At 38.1% G+C, this 13,038-nt stretch overlaps 1 non-coding gene across 1 annotated transcript; it reads right to left on the bottom strand.

Annotated features, from left to right (window-relative positions):
• Positions 1-12,700: 12,700 nt before the first annotated feature.
• Positions 12,701-12,807, bottom strand: LOC131222041 (small nucleolar RNA R71). The gene has a single exon (XR_009159750.1). It is a non-coding gene; the product is annotated as a small nucleolar RNA R71 (small nucleolar RNA).
• Between the last annotated feature and the right edge of the window lie 231 nt (positions 12,808-13,038).

A 13,038-nucleotide genomic window follows, 5' to 3' on the forward strand; every position in this document is an offset into this window, starting at 1 on the left:
TACAACATTTTGTTTCTTGCTACGCTACATGCAAAGGTATCCATTGTACCTTTGTAGGGGATAATATTGGGCTAAATCTGTGATTAATAGACAATGATATCTTTCGGGTCCCTGAGCAAGTTCCCTTGGTCATTTACCAATCTCTAATTCAACTCCATTCGAGTGTCACAGGGATTGCACCCTAGCATTCTTGTCTCTTTTAACAGGTCCAAAGTATACTTTTGTTTGTTTAGAGTAATCCTAGTAGTCGAGAATACCACCTCTATTCCAAGAAAGTATCTTAAAATGTCAAGATCCTTCGTTCGGAATTATTGCTTAATATAGCTTTTAACGTTAGCAATCGTAGTTACATCGCTGCCCGTGAATATAATGTTATTGATGTCACTACCAAAAAATTGAGCAAAGGTTACAGACCATGTTAGTTTTTTGCTACGGATATAAACCGTAGCTATATTTAAAAGTTGGCACACCATTAGTAATTAATGGTTGTGTAAGGGGCTCTATAGGGCCCACCACAATATGTGTTCTATGTAAGCTGTCCATCTATTTTGAAATATCATTTTAGGGCATGAAACTAAAAATCAGGCAGATCGAAGGCTTGAGTGGACCACACGATAGGAAGCATGGAAATTAAATCACATGTGCTTCCTATGGTATGGTCCACTTGGGCCTTCAATCTACCTTATTTTGGGATCATGAACTAAAATTAATTATTAAAATTAATGGATGGCATGGATAAACCACATACATCATGTTGGGCCCCACGGAGCCCCTAACAAGACTGTCCACGGGTCTGTCTTACCCCATCTATATCTATTTATTATATGGCAACGGATTTATTCCGTAGCCATAGCTTTAAGACCTATGGCTACGGACATACTACGGACAATAACCGTAGCCATAGATCTTTAGCTACGACTTTTATCTGTACCCATAGCTTTAAGATCTATGGCTACGGACATGCTACGAACAATAATCGTTGCCATAGGCCTTTAGCTACAGCTTTTATCTGTAGCCTTTGTCTCGTTTTCTGGTAGTGTAGATAATTAAAATCACTATTTCTTTTACACTTGACTTCATGAAAATGGACTAGTCCATATGACAAAAATGGAAACCAATATGGATAAGAGCGTCACTAAACTTCTCAAACCATGCACACAGTGATTGCTTTGGTCCATATATTGCCTTCAAAAATTTACAAACACTCTCCCCTTGAGCAATGAATATTGACGGTTACCTATGTAAACTTCCTCTGATAAGTCGCCATGTAGAAAAACATTTTTTACATTTAGTCATTCCACAATGCCATCTGGTCGGTATTTAATGGTAAATACCCACCTACAACTAATTGTGTGTTTTCTAGGTGATAATGGGACCAACGTCTAAGTGCCATAAGAGTGCATTGCTTGCATCTCATCTTCCATGGTCTTTCACTAACTAGGTCAACCAAGGCATCTTGGTACAATGTTGGAAGCACGTGACTAGATAAGGAGACTGTAAACGACCTAACCTGGAAAGATAAACAATGATATGAAAAGTTACACATGTTATCAATTCCATAGGCGCAATTAATGAAAATCATCCAACACACAGTTCCTGGCAACTCTTATTAATGCACATGCATGTTATATGATATGATGCATGCCCTCACCATCCAACACTTCCTCGAACGACATCATCTTATGTTCACAATGCCCAAGACTCCCTCATAAGATGACCGTGACTGTCAAGTCGCAAACCTAATTAATGCAATTCCATGAATATTTATGTTAGCAAAGTATTTAATTAAGTCTATTCATCCAGCAAGATTGGGGAAACTGAAACACCTTCATTTAATCAATGCTCTTACCCAGATCACTTGGCCCAGGGCGACCATGGCGGCTCTGAGCTTGCAATCCATGATCCAAATTTAGGTATCATCCATCTGTCTCACAAATTAATAAATCCAAAGGTAAAGCATGATACCTAAAACTATGAGGATCAACTCGGTATGGGTCATCACCTAAACACTGAGTATGACTACTCAGTTCTGAGGTACGGGCTTGTCACATAACTAAATCACCACAAGGAAGGGCTCGTCATCCAATCTCATTCATGCCTGGGTCATTCAAACAGTACTCTTACACAACCCATTGGCCAAGTAATTTGACGGGGGTCATTCGAACAAGGATTTGTCACCTATTGTGCTCACTGGTTACTATAAGGAGGCTCATCCCCTCATCGTAGACCGACAGCACGGACACATTGTTTCATTCTACCATACCAAGCTCTCGAGACTTGGTTGCTCACTAGTCATTATGGGGAGGCTCGTCACCCCAGTGTAGGCCGACAGCTCGGACACAGTGTCCCATTCTACCATGCCCGGCTCATGAGTCTTAGTGGTATCGAATCACTAACGGTTATTAATATGCCTCTCAAAGGTATGGGGTGCTTCAGATTCAGGCAGGTGTGACTATATATGGTTAACACACATAATTGGACAAATAGTGAGCCAATTTGCCCCATTCAGGCGAGTTGCAGAACATACGACATTAGAAACGAGCGTCTCATGTAGTCCAACTACTGTTGGCTATCCATACTCCAACTAAATGGGTCAGATTGACCATTGGATAGCCCTATCGATGGGGCTGCTCTACGGGCATGGGTGTTTGTGGGCCAACCCAATAAGGGGGATTTAAATTTACCTAACAATATAAAGAAAATCATGAATTTCTTTTAATTGTAGAAAATTTAAGCATGCCTGTATATAAGGTTCGACTACTTAATATCATAAGAAATTCATGAACTACTTCTAATTGAAGAAATTTCAGGCATGCATGTAAATAACTTTCAAATTGCTTATTATCATAAGAGGATCATGTACTACTCCTAATTTACAGAAAATTCAGGCATGCATGCAAACAATCTACAAGCATTTAACTTAATTTAATTGTATAGGAGACATGCGGTACAATTTTCTCAAATTTACTTTAGACTTAGGGGTGAACCATGTTCAATTTCATGTAATGAGAAGGGAAACAAGGAAAAAAGGCAACATCCACTACAAGAAAAATAGGCAAAGGCTACGACCAAAAACCGTAGCTAAAGACTTTTTGCTACGGATATAGTCTGTAGCACATTTGTCGCTATTGATGGGGTAGCTAAAGGACAAAAAACCTATTGCTACGGATTATATCCGTCGCAATAGATATCAGTAGCTATAAATAAAAGCCGTAGCTGAAATTTCTGTAGCGGCAGACATGCAAAGGTTACGGCCAAAAAGGGTCAAGGCTACGGCCAAAGACCGTAGTGAAAGAAATTTTGCTACAGATATAGTCCGTAGCACGTCTGTCGCTATTGGTGGGGTAGCTAAAAGCCAAAAACCTATTGCTACGGATATAATCCGTAGTAATACATATTAGTAACAAACAAAAGCCCTAGCTAAAATTTCTGTAGCGAAATGTAACCAGCATTAGCTATGGTTTTCAGATATATAGCTCGGCCCAAAATTCATAGCTATTTTTTAAAATTGTAATAATGGTGCCGGTTTCCATTGCAAGAACCTGCTGTGATTGATAACTCATCTGCTTAATGCTAATAGGAATAACACATAAAATACAATCAGGAAAAAAATGATGCATTTATTACAAATAGCAATCAAATCATACAATGCATCCCACATTTACATTTCTAAATAAACAATACTTCACTTTGCTCAACCTATCATAAGAATTATAACTAAGGCGTGCATTCATGTGCAAGAAACAAATACACTCCAACACAGTAAACACCCTCCATATAATGCAAGAATGCTCACGTTTTTACATAATTGTCTTCCTTCAGATGGTTAATTTTAGCAAATACAGAAGATAGAGCTTCTTCTTTCCTTGAAACTACAAATGTAACTTCTGTGGACTTTGACACAAGATCACTTTCAAGTTCCGAAACCCTTCCCTTGAGAAAATGAATTTCATCCTCCAATGACTTCTTTAGCTTGTCAGCCTGCCTGTATAAAATAACATTTGTAGATACAATCAAACAAGCATACCTTTGTACACATCTCAAAAGAAAGAAAGACAAATAAAACATTTATATAGGAAGAAATCAAAAATGTACCTGCTAATCTTCGAAACTATGGCAAAATCCAACATGAGTAATGTGGTTTGATGGACTATTGGTTTGTGTAACATTATATAGGAAGAAATCAAAATACAGTGAGAAAGAAAACTGCTGTGATTGATCAACTCATCTAAGCTAATATAATTAATGTTGCTAGGAATAGTACATAAAATGCAATCGGGAAAGAAAACAATGGATTCATATTACAAATAGCAATCAAATCATACAATGCATCCTACATTCACATTTCTAAATAAACAAATTTCAGAATACAACGTACAACACTAAAGAGTTTGAAAAAGATGATTGGGGCGTGTTACTCACTCACCACACTTCCAAGATGATTGACAGCTTTGACAAACTGCCCATGCAGTTCCCTAGTCCATCTAATTCTTTGTTTGTTGGATGCAGCCACTGTGGACTTCATCAAAGTATGAGCAATAGAGGTACCTACCGAAGGATTAGAACATTGATACATTACCTGTGAGTAATCATCAACCATTTCTAAGGCGCCAAAATGGAAAACTGAGAAGTACCATATAGCCCAAAAATAGAAATCTTATAAAGAAGACTAACTAAAGATAGGGACGCTCACCCCAAAATCTGAGAAAGCACAAAAAGCACATACATGTGCTCCATACATTGAAATAGGAAGCATAAAAGAGATACAACCAATGAATGAGCTATTATTGGCTCATTGCTGAAGGGTGTAACTTTTAGTAGAACACCCACTTACCATTCACATATAGAGTACAAAACAGGTTGGCCAACCTTTCATAATGTAGAACTCATCCTTGCATACCTGCAAGACATGATGGATATGCATGGCAATGTGACATTTGCCGATTGAAATGGAACAATTCAGTCAAACCCATTTCTTTAAAAATGAATTTAAACTGTTTTAGATATCCCAATGAACTTCACTTGTTTGACTTCCTATTTTGTTCATACAACAATGAAGCACTTTGGCCTCTACAAAAAACAAAATGACAAGTGGAATTTTGCATATTTACTAGTTTGCATTGGAACAAATAACCAACCATTTAAAAATCAGACACTTCCAACCAATTAAAAGAACAAAATTCTTGTCAATTACAAGAGATGAACTGATAATTTGAAGATATACCTTCCAACGGGTATTTAATGATGTGAAAGCATATGGACCCAGAATGATGCCAGTTGCAACCATTGTCACATCCACAAGTTTTGGCGGAGACCTGATTTTTGGAAAGAAAATAATACAATAATAATTCATAAAAATAGATAACTGGACTAACTAATTTTTTTTTATGACAACAAAACAATAAAGGGAATGTTGGGTCTTTGGCATTGTCGGAGCCGGTTGCTTACTTGCAAACCCATGTTGCAATTCTGATTAAAGTTTAAGTAAAATACCACCAAAGAAATGTTTTAGCCACAACAATCATGAACATAATTCTTCCAGAAAATACAGATCATTGACAAGTAGAGGATTGATTTCCACAATCATCACCTGGTTTGCCAAAAGAATAAGAAAATTAAAATGAGTCCATGCAATCCATGATGGATGGAAAGAAATTTCAGCAAAAGTTGTTTGTGGAGTGTCTATGTGCATTCAAAAACTGAGAAGATGATGATCTATTATCCTTTCTTCTTTTTTGAAATATATTTTAGTGATTCATGAAATAAATAAATAAATAATCTACTTGAAGTGTCCCTCACACTAACAGCTAGCTGAAAGCTTGTATCTTTGTAATTCTAATGTGTTATATATTTATGTATTTGATGCTCAACTCTATGTCATTTGCCCAAAAAAAATTTGATTGATTACTGCAAACTGAGGTTTTCTAATCCCACCTGTGCATTACCCGGCCCATCTATATGTAGGCATGTGCGGTGAGCATCCAAGCCATCAGTAGGTGGACCCCGCTATGTACATTCCCTTGCCCACAAGTCATGACAGTCTGCTCCTCATTGGGGCATGCCTAAAAACAAGGCTTCTTTGACAGTGACTGCCATTTGTGTGCTCTGGCCCACATGATGAGTGGACTGGCCTGATTATTGGAGCAGGGCATCTATGACATGGTAAACACGTTGGGTGTGCTTGGATCTTGAGTATTGACATGACATCTTTACATTCAAAAACAAGAATGTAACTTAAACCAATTCAACGCAGATACTTCACTGACTAAGGGAAGCAACACCCTTAGTCATTGACGATAACCTAAATACTTCAGTAACTAAGGGTGTTGAATCGATAACCCATTTTCTCTCAATCGCAGTTTCCTACCTATAAAGAAACAAACAAAACAAGAAACCCAAACAATGAAAGAATCAAACCAGTCCATAAAGGACCAGAATTGTCTATAACACCTATTTTACGCAGCTGCATTAAACAATGAAAATGGTTTTCGATAAATCATCCAAGAACTGGGTTTTACCCTATGTCTCCACAATTTTGCAAAAAATATTGATATGGGTAATTTCAAAACTATGCAATAAACGAAAAGAAAAATTAGAAGCGGGTCAATTAGATATCAATAATCGGCCCAAAGATTGATTTGATTTTAGATGAATTCATATAAGAACATGTTCTGATTGCATACCGACAAATATTTTGATGAAGAGGGTTTTCATGAACTAATACAAGCTTCAAATCCCGATTGCTTTCACCATTGCTGCAAACTGAATTTGCCCATGTTCAGTTTAGAAAGAGGGAGAAGAAGAGGTGAGGTGACTAGTATAGGGACAAGTGAGTAAAGTAGATATTAAGTAAACTACATGACACACACATATATGATCGTACCTAAGCTGAATTCAGCATTGCTCATGGGCTGATTGGTCAGTAACAGAATGAAATACAAAGTCACTTTCCTCGTGAATATTGCTTCTTTCAGGGGCATTTTTGTCACTAGGAGTTGGGGTCTCAGGTGCTGAAGGCAGGGCTACTGGCGCAAGCGATTGCTGCTCTGTGCTTGCAGGTGCCATCCGAACAGTGGTGGTGGGTACATACACTGCTCTAGGCACTGCACGCTCCTTCATAACTTTAACCTGTAGGCAAAAAATTCGATCTCACTAAAAGCAATACATACAGGAGGATTCGAGACAGGACACAGCTCAAATATCCCATAGCTGCATTTAAGAGTGCATGTAGAGAGCAATGGTTGATCTAGCAAACAATTATATATGTACACACACACACACGCACACATAGTTTACCAAATGCTGAGTATTAGATGGTATCATTCTACAACACCAACCAAATGCAGACCTATGGAAATATAATCCAGAAATGAGCCTCCAAAAAAAAAACTTTTTCAAAATTATTAATAAGAACATACCAAAAAATGATTATTTGGTCAGGCTTCTTTTTCCCTGAACTCATATAGAAATCTAGCAGAAGTTCCCTAGATACCAACATTTCATTGAAATGCATTCACACAGAAATTAGTGGAAAAGGAAATGGAATGCTTTTTTTTTTTTTTTTTGTTCCATGTACTTGGTTGACACTTTCAAGTGCTCAATTGAATTTTAAGAAATGAAATTACAACTTCAACACTTGACCAGGGTTTTTTTTTTTTTTTTTGTTCCATGTACTTGGTTGACACTTTCAAGTCCTCAATTCAACCAAAGTTTCCCTAGAGCCAAGACAAGTTCACTTTCTTTATTTAAAAATAAATAAATAAATAAAAATTAAAAAACAAAAAACAAAAAACTGATAGAGCCAAGCTGACCCTGAAATTGTCTTGACTGCTAATCCACATTTTGTACATTTTTTTAAAAAAAAATAAAATTGTATTATCATTTTTTTTTAAAAAAAGAATGTTTTGTCAAAATAAAAAGGTGATCAACAGATCTCCTAAGCAAAAAATCTAAATTAAACCTACTCCTGAAAAAGGCTTGTCATGTTCCAACCATGACAACCTGAATGTGAGTGACTTGAAATTAGTTTCAAAGGTGCAACAAATGAGAAGCAGCCAAAACACCTAAGGGATGATATGCAGCCAATGAGAAGCAGCCTAAGGGAATGTGTAGCACAAATCTTTAAATGTTAGCTAGAAATCAGTTTCAAAGGTGCAACAAATTCAATGTGTGTGTGTGTGTTGGGGGGGGGGGTATGCACTCCACGCCGAAATGCTACAATCAAGATATAATAGCACATCAGCTGTACTCAACCATACCGATGTATCAGTAATTCATCATCCTGAATTAGTAAGGAACTGGCCTGCAAAGTAGTCCAATAGAGAAGCTAGCCTAAATCACAGAGAGAGGGACAAATGCATGTAAAGGATGCATGTTTTAGTAGAAGAAATAGACCGACACAAAGGAAGGCTTCTTGGTCAGATACATGCTTGACCAGCTAACTTAACTGGATATGACTTGAAAAGAAAAGAAAAACTATCACACAGAGCTATCTTAGAAAAAAACAAACAAGTGTTTAAATGTTGCACCATACACATGAAATAGGGACCAAAAGAAGAAGAGATGTTTCAGGTTTCTCATCAACAATGGATAAACCTAGTTTCAGCTAATCTACCCATGATTTTTTCGGGGGTAACATTTAGCACATTCTACTGCATGAACTCCATGCAATGACTTAAAACCATGATCGAGTTTTTGTTACAGCTTATTTACAGGTGTTCCATATGCCTGCCATAATTATTGTATGGCTCCAACAGTCCATTGGCATTATAGGCTATCACAGGCTTTTATAGGGATGAGAGGCTAGGATGGAAGACTTGCTTTATTGCAAGGACTTGTATGCTTCAATTCTAGGTATATCAATAAAGACAAAAAATATGTTAGATGATGATTGGAAGAAGTTAGACCATAAGGTGGTGAGGTTTATTAGACAATGACTGGACGATTCCGTATTCCACCATATGTCTTGGGAGACCTCAGCCGCTAGCTTATGACTGAAATTACAAGGATTATATGAGAGAAAGACAGCCGGCAATAAGATTTTTTTGATAAGATGACTTACAAATCTCAAGTTCAAAGATGGTGGTTCTGTGGCTGGGCACATAAATGAGGTCAGCAATATATTGAACCAGCTCTTCGCTATAAAGATGGTCCTGGACGATGAACTACAAGCTTTATTATTGCTCAGCTCATTGCCTGATGTTGAGGGTCAAATATTACATATTAGACCCCAGTTATTGCTTGGATTTACGAACATGATACCATTTAATGGCCCGCTTTAATCATGTTTGTGATGCAGAGTGTATTCATGAGCATGGACTGAAAAGGGAGCTTAAAGCATGAATTTAACGCTCTGATGACACTAAAGGCAAGGGACGGACTCCAGGGGACCAAGATCGATGGAATTACGTGCCAGAGATCTGCGAAAATCGAGAAACTGAAGCTCAAGCGGCCTGAAAGTCAGCCAGAATGCAAGATCACTGGGTTTCCATTATCTGTTCGGCTCAAAATTGTATACATGGTTCGAGGACCAAAAACTAACCGTACACGCCAAATTTCAGCCATTGGATCCCTCTGGAAGTGGCCCAACAGACAGATCAGCCCATAAATAGTGATTTGGGGCCCGCCTGGTATCTGAAAATGCTTTAATTTTGTTCTCGATGCCTTAAATGGAGTGACACAACAAATGGACGGAGCAGATGTCTCACGAACATCACAGTGAACCCTACATGAACAGTGCGTGTACATAGTGTACACGCACCGGCCGTGCACCGGACGGTCAACCCGGTCAAAGACGAGCTGACCCGTCTTCTTCTTCCGCAGCAACAGCGGGCGGACGCTGTCCATCCATTTTTCATCAGTGGACCCCACTCGCTCTCCAGATAATAAATCTGGACCATTCATCAGACTCCCACGGTCCATGTTACCATGGCCTAGGTGGAGAAATTTCAAGATACATCGGAGATCGATTTTCGATCGTTCAAACGGAAGACGGACGGCCGGTTTAAAAATTCAATGGGCCACACTCAACCCAATCTAAAACTGACCATCTCAAAACGGTTTTCTGAGGAGAAACTAATGGACGTAATGGATTTTGAAGATACCAAGTATGTGGACCCCACCAACTCTCATTCAAAAAACAGAGCCTTCTGTTTCGGTCTCTGCTGCGAAAGCTTAAACAGGGACTTGCGGCTGATCTCTTTGGGCCAACACCGTGCATCAACGGTCAGATCCAAACTGTTTATGAGACTCAAACCGCTCCTCTCACTCAGGCCTAGGTGGATAAATTTCAAAAGACATCGGAGATCAGTTTTTGATCGTCCGAACGGAAGATAGATGGAGGAACTGTTTCAATTGATGGGCCGCACTAAACCTGAAAAAAAATACTCCGTCTCGACTGAAATTCCAAGAGGAATTCAATGGACGGGTCGGATTTCTCGTTTGACATCAATCCTAGGCCTATCAATCACCACAGACGCATAAGGCTTTGCTTTTGATTCCACTGCGTAAACAGGGAGTCCGGCTCCATTGCAAACTGACTTATGCAGGGACAGCATAAGCTCTCCACGGCTGGACTTCTACACCAGCCGACTCCTGCTGCTGATATAAAAGGAAAAGAGAGAGAGAAGAGGGGACGGTTTTTTGTAGGGACCTACGTCAGGAAGAGAAGCAGAGAAATGTTTTCTTTTTGAAGTTCTTTATGTTTTTATTGTTTTATTATTTTTAAGAGAATAGCCTAATCATGTCTTTTCTAGGCTAACCCTCTTAGCTAGGGCTAAGAGGTGAAGCCTGTAGCGTGATGGGAGACTGTTGCTATGCCTTTTGTTTAGACTGAATTGATTTTTGATTTAATTTTATTATGAGAATATTTGTAGTCTTTAATGGCCTGTTGTGATTGACATTACAATGGGTTTGCAATGGCTTTGAGTATTTCTTTTTCCTTATTTTGATTATGAGGTCAGGAAACCCTGTTGTTCGCCATCATCTCTTGGGCATGGTTGGATGGCGGTTTCCTTCCTAACCTTCATAATCATCTGATTGGTTGGTAATTGGTTTAATTCTGTTGTTGACTTTGTCTCCTGGGCATGGTTTGGTGAGGGAATCCATTCTAATTCATATACCTTTCATCTCTTTGAAAATTATATCAGAGGAAGTTCAGTTTAAGTTCCATGATTTTTGAAGCAGGCATAAAGATCTCCCTGATCTCTACAAGTGGATCCTCTGAATCCCTAGTTTCTTATTTCTGATTTCTCTTAAGTTTTAGATTAATCTCTCACCATTATTCATCAATTTATATTTGATTTCGATTTCATCTTAGGCTATTTCTATTTCTACCTAGTTTCAGATTACGTACAGGTATCAGTCCCTTGGGATTCGACCTCGGTCTCACCGAGTTTATTACTACATCACAACCCTATACTTGGGGAGTGAACAAGTTTTTGGCACCGTTGCCAGGGATTGACAGCTACGTTTTTCTGAAATTAATTAGTTTTAGAATTAGGTTAAGATTAGGATTTTACTAACTTTAGGTTAAAGGTTTTTATTTTATTTTTAGAAACTAACTTGTTTTCCTGTTTTTGTAGGATCCTGAAATAACTTCTAAATTGGTAATCCCTTTCTAATTCCTCTACTTTTTCTATTTTTAGAATTATTGTTTGAGTTTTAGAAATTTTCTTATTCTAAGCTTTCTTTTAATTTTAGAAATTTTCTATTTTCTAGTATTCTTCTATTTTTAAGAACTAGTTTATTTTTAGAAACTTTCCTCTTTTGTTTCTAGAAACTAGGTTAGTTATTTCCCTCTTTAGAGATTCTTTCTAATTTTAGAAACTAACTCATCTTTCCTTCATTTTTAGACACTCTCTAATTCTGATACTTTCCTTTTTAGAAACTAACTTTCTTATTGTGTAGGCTTTTAAGGTAGAAATTTCTAATTCGGTAAGCTTTCTCTCTACTTTCTATTTTTCGGTTCTCTTTTAGTAATTTACTTTCTAGTTTAGACTTTTCTTCTTTTAGAAACTGACTTGTTTGTTTTCTTTTGCAGGTCTTTAACTTAGGGATTTCAAGTTGGTAATTTCTTTCCAACTCTCTTTTTCTTTCTAGATTTTCTTTTTGTTCGAATTTGATTGAGGGCTGCGAGTGTTTAATGCCCAAGTGGGTCCGTGACAACACTCGACGTCTCTTGACTGAATGAGGATTGGTTGAGGGGTTGACTATCCATCGCAGGACTAAACACCACTCGAAATCCCCTGAGTTAATTGAAGTTATGGCTGAAGACCAACCTCCTCTACTTCCACCCAGGGTGGAGGATACCCAGGATGAGAATGAGGTGCATCAGGCACCCCCGCCTCGTACTTTACAAGATTATCTACAACCGGCGGAAGTGAGTACGCCCTCATGCATAATTTTCCCTGAAAACACAGGATAAATGGACATCAAGCCAGGAGTTATCCAACTCCTTCCCAAATTCCATGGACTTGAATCAGAAAGTCCATATTTACATTTGAAAGAGTTCGATGAGATTATAGCTACATTATATTTTCCTAATGTATCTGAGGATACAATCAGGCTGAAACTCTTTCCTTTTTCCTTAAAAGAGAAGGCTAAGACGTGGTTACATTCACTGCGTCTTAGATCCATTGGCACATGGAACGACATGCAGAGAGAATTCATAAAAAAATTCTTCCCACATCATTAAACAATTACCCTCAGAAAAGCAATCATGAACTTTGCCCAAAAGGAAGATGAAACATTCTTCCAATGTTGGGAAAGGTTCAAAGATGTGGTCAGTTCATGCCCACAACACGGATTTGAAACGTGGCGCATTACAAATTTTTTCTATGATGGACTGACATCTTCCATGCACCAAATGGTCGAGACAATGTGTAATGGAGAATTCATTAATAAAAATGTTGACGAGGTATGGGATTACCTCGATAGTCTTGTTGAAAAAACACAATCATGGGACTATTACCTAAAGTTGAACACCACGTCTAGGCCGACTCAATTAAAGGAGAAAGGTGGATTATATCTCTTGAAAGA

Source organism: Magnolia sinica, chromosome 12, assembly GCF_029962835.1.
Source record: "Magnolia sinica isolate HGM2019 chromosome 12, MsV1, whole genome shotgun sequence".
NCBI lineage: Eukaryota > Viridiplantae > Streptophyta > Magnoliopsida > Magnoliales > Magnoliaceae > Magnolia > Magnolia sinica.